Consider the following 4,998-nt stretch of genomic DNA (forward strand, 5'->3'; position numbering starts at 1 on the left):
CAATTGCTACAATGAGTTTTTACCAAAAAAGAATGAAGAATTAGGGTACAAGTATAAGGGACTATCGATAAAAGTATTTTATTAAGATGGATATTTAAAAATGTTATAACTTGAGGGTATATATGACCACGGAATGAACTAGCAGAGAGTGGAAATATGACACAAAAGAGGGGGTAATTATAGAACTGACATGTTTGAGTAGATGAGAGGGGAAAGTGATCTAGTCCATCAATGAAAGGGCTGGCCATGGACAGGGAACAATTTCTCTATTACAACAAGAATGAAAGCAAAGTATATGAAGATGGACATAGGTCATTTGGTAGGTATGATGATAGGGAGAACATGTAAGTGCTTTTCTGATTACTTTTCAGTAATTATGAGGTAAGGTTCTCAGTTGAGAGTGATATATGGGAAGGGGTGTTGGAGAGACTGAGAGAGAAGATGTGTAAAATTGTCTTTTCAAAGTATGTAAGAGTGAATTAATTAGGGAAATATTTTATGCCTGAGAGAAGGGTAAAGGAAGAATAAATCTGAAATCTGGAAAGAAGACCAAATGGTACAATGGTCCTCTTGCCCTTGGGTATGTCTCTTTTCTCTAAGTCTGTCCCTCTTCCCAGCCATTTGTTTTGTTTTGAGTGTCTGAGGCAAGTTTGAAAATATTATAGTTATTTTTAACCATCTTTGATTCTTGATGAAAACTCTGCATAAACATAACAAGGTATTATTAAGATATACTAACCAACCTCTTTTTGATCCTGGTAGGTTCTCCAAAGGCTTTTCCTGTACAGTCAGCAACAATCATTGCCTCATAAAATCAGATGACAGAAGACTTAAGTTTTTAGCTTTGGAATTACTAAATAAAGCCCTGAAGGACACAGGAAATGAAGTTTATGCCATTAGAAAATAATCTTGAAGAACATGAGATCAGTCAGAGTTAGTTTGTTTTTGCTGGCTTAGGAAGATGGAGACAGGTGTAATCGTCCTTGCACAAGTCATGGAATTTATAAAAATTTATATTTGTAGAGGCAATAACTGTGGTCATTCTATACCAAGCTGTAGCCCCAAACAATGAGAAGATCAAACCTTATCACACCTGGAACCCATTTACACATGTGTGCTATGGTACATCCACTGGGAAAGCTGGTAGAGGAAAGAAGAGGGCACAGATATTGGTACCTGTGCATCAGGGGGTTCTAAAAATTTGAGTTACAGTTCTTTCACACTTAACGTTCCTGGTCTGAATATTGGGTTTCTTTTTTGTTTTAAAGGGAGAAAGAACATTTTAAGAATTTATGGAAAGGTGAGGGAATCTGGCTGCCTCTATTTTAAGATCAGACAACACAGTTTTTCCTTCCTTTCAGGATGTTGGGTATTGATATATATGATCCCATGAAAGGGGAGAATTGCAAGTTGTAGATGATATATGAAAGCAGCTAACCCACAAGCTTGGGATAATATCTGCTTTAGAAATTTGTTGAATTAATTGAATGACTAAAACTTTAATGAGTAGAAATTTGTTGAATTAATTGAATGACTAAAACTTTAATGAGTAATCAGAATTTAAAAATTCTGATTGGGAGTGTCCTGAATCTTTGGTTTTGTCCCGTTAACATGGGTTTGAGCCTCTTCTTGTTGAGTGTGGCTTTTTATTTCTGGGTAATTTAAAAGTGTGATTAAATGAAATTATAGAACTGCTAAGGATCCAAAAGCGAGTTAATTACTTTTAAAGTAGAAATTTGTTTTTTTAACCCTGAAATGTTTTTATGAAGTAATTTGGGCAAAAATTATGAACATTGAAAAAGTTAAGTGTACATTGAAGTTGCTAATGCTAGAAATAAACTTCCTTTAAGGTCCATGATCAGTAAAAGAAGGCATGGGATTCCCTGAATGACTCATTATAGGAGGCTGAAATAAATCATTCCACTTGAGTGTATAGGATGTAAGTTAGAAAGAAGCATAATGAGGTCAATATATTAGTGGTCCCAAATTGGGGATGATAACTCTTCTAAGAATTTTAATCTATATTTAGTACGCAAATTCCTCAGACGAAGTAGAAAAAAAAGAGGCCCCAAAAAACTAACAAGAGGCCAAAAAAAAATCTATGTTTATAATTTTGTATTGATTTTTCATGCTGTATAAAAGATCTGACTGATTCTGTATGTGAAAAAAAATTAAAAAACGGAACTGTAGACCGTGTGAAGAACATAATTATGATTCCCAGAAGTGTGGGACACACAGCGAGGGTTCAGATATACATTCTCATATGTAGGCAGATGATTACAGAGAGAAGTGTGAGTGTTTGCATTTGTGGGTACAGGCAGAGACTGAAATAGGATTTGCTTTTAGGGAAATATTCAAGATTTGTACACCTTGCTCTTGAAAATATATTCAATTACTTGAGAAATCTGAAGAACTTTTTGTCATATTTTCCCATTAATAATCAAAATAAGATGAAATTTATAAATATTTTCAGACAGTCCATCCACATAAACTGCAATAACTATCTGTTTTGCTAAACTGTGATATTCTGTTGTTGCCTGACTTGTGTTATGTTTGTTTAATGTGAAGATGCAGACAGCCTTCTGTTCTTTTGTTTACGGGGTCTCTTAATTCTGTGGCTCCCCTGGCAGTAATTTTTTCTTTTTTCTTTTTTTTTTTTTTTTTTTTTTTTTTTTTGCTAAAAGGTAACAGAGTTACAAGTACAAAACATTTATTTAATTTGTTTAAATTTATGAAACCATGCCCATTCTTTAGGCCTTTAGGGGCATGAACTAAATAAGAACATATGGCATCATCTATTATTTTCTCAACTCTGGTTATGTAGTGAGGCATTGCTTAAATGTCAGTGAGGAACTCTCGGATTGCTCTCCTTGGAACAGTGATTTCTTGGATAATGTTCAGTTGCATTTAATAAAGGGACATTTTATTTTCTTTAAGTAATCCACCAAGGCCATTGTTTTCAATCTTTTAAGAATAATAGGAAACATTCGGAATTCATTTCTACTCGTCCAAGTCCAACAAACCCATTTAGCCTTTGTTGTAGGGTGTATTTTTAGAAATATCTTAGTGGTATAACTGTAAGTTTCCAACAGTCATGACTTTTTTTTTTTTTTTTTTTTTTTTAGCACTGGTAGTCTTCATTTCTAAGTGGAAAGAAGTTTAAAAATGTGGTAAATCAGTGGTGTGTGGGTGGCTCAGTCGGTTAAGCATCTGACTTCAGCTCAGGTCATGATCTCAGGATTCCTGAGTTCAAGCCCTGCATCTGGTTGTTGTCAGCACAGAGGCCAGTTCAGATTCTTCGTCCCACTCTCACTCTGTCCCTCCTGCACTCATTCTCTCTCTCTCTCGAAATAAATAAATAAACTTAAAAAAAAGTCAAGTTTTTTAAAAAAAACGGCAAGTCAGGGAATATTCTTTTGAAGAGTGATTTTATTTACAGTAAGTTTGTATTTCCATGATTAAGGTTGACAGAATGGTTACAATTGTTTTAGACAGCATAAAATGACTATACTGAACAGGAAAGAATGGATAAGTTATCCCAGGCCAAAGTTTCTAAAAGCCAACAGTTTTTGTTTGATTGATTGGTTGTTTTTACCAGAAGCCAAACCCAGAAAACATGGATTTAAGGTCTACCTAAATGGTCAACATAAGAGGCAAAAGGATGTTCTATTTTGATCCTATCAGGAAGTAGTTGAGAATGATTCTGAAACATTCACTACCTTTTCTCATTTCTTTCTACTGCTTTCCTCCCAATTTTCTACTGGTGTACGTATATATGCACACACACTTGCACAAACTTCCAGGTTATTCCTTGATGGTAGGGTAGGTGAATAACTGCTTTTTATTCCAATTTACATCTTGGCTTTTATCAACATTTTTATTTGAAAGGTTTTGCTGAACCCCTGCAATGCTCATATATTAGGGATTTGCACCTATTTTGGCTGGAAAAATTTAATGCCATCAAAAATCTCCAATATATTAGAATTACATTATTCTTCCTTTGCTATCTTGGATACGACCAAATGGCCTGTTAAAAGTTTCTGAAGAGATCCTATATTTGGAGAAAACTCCATGTTATATACTATTAACATAAAGTTTGTCCAGAAATATGATATAGTTTGGATAAATAGAGCATCAACCACTTGAATATTGCCCTACAGACATTTTGTTTTCCCTTAAAAACCAGTGCTATTAACATTCAAAAAACAAAATTTGGTTGAAGTTGGGAGAACAAAATATTGAAGAAAATATAAGGATATTTCTTTCAAAGAAACTGGAATAGACTTTTGCTATTTCTAGTAGTTCGTCTGTGTTTTTTAAGTTTCTCACTAATGATTTATTTGGATAACAGAATTAATGAAAGATCATGACCCTACCTTTCATGTAATAATGAATTTATGTAGGCTCAAAAGATTTTATACCTAAAGAGATATTTGCCCAATATTTCACAACCACAGGCTAGATCCATGTGCTGATGCCTTACTGAGCACTCCTTCTAGGAGATCTCCTTCTTGGGTTCCAGATCCTTGCTGATCATTTCAACTTGGCCATTACATGGACAATTAACACACAATAGATCAACAGTAGGTCGAATCAACTTCTTGAATCTGCTTGTACTCTTGTATTCCCCATCTAACAAAATAAACACTTAACTTCTTCCTCTTCCTCACCACCATGCTAAATCCATGACAGATCTTTTTGGTTTTGCCTTTCTAATATCTCTCAGATATAATCAGTGTCCCTAGTTTCTCCGCTTGAGTCTAAATCCTTTTTTTCTCACTCCTACATTGTGGCAACACATTGCAGCTCCTTTTCCTGCCAATAATTTGCCGTCTCCCAAACTGTGGAAGTAATTTTATGAAGTGTCAGTCTGAGCATGATAAAACCTGCTTAAAACCCTTTGATGGCTCCCTATTGCCTTCATTATGAAACCCAAACACCTTAGCATAGGTCATCAGGTCATTAGTGATTAAACTTTGACTTCTCCACTGTCATTAG

The sequence above is a fragment of the Panthera onca genome, chromosome A2, assembly GCF_046562875.1.
Source record: "Panthera onca isolate mPanOnc1 chromosome A2, mPanOnc1 haplotype 2, whole genome shotgun sequence".
Classification (NCBI taxonomy): Eukaryota; Metazoa; Chordata; class Mammalia; order Carnivora; family Felidae; genus Panthera; species Panthera onca.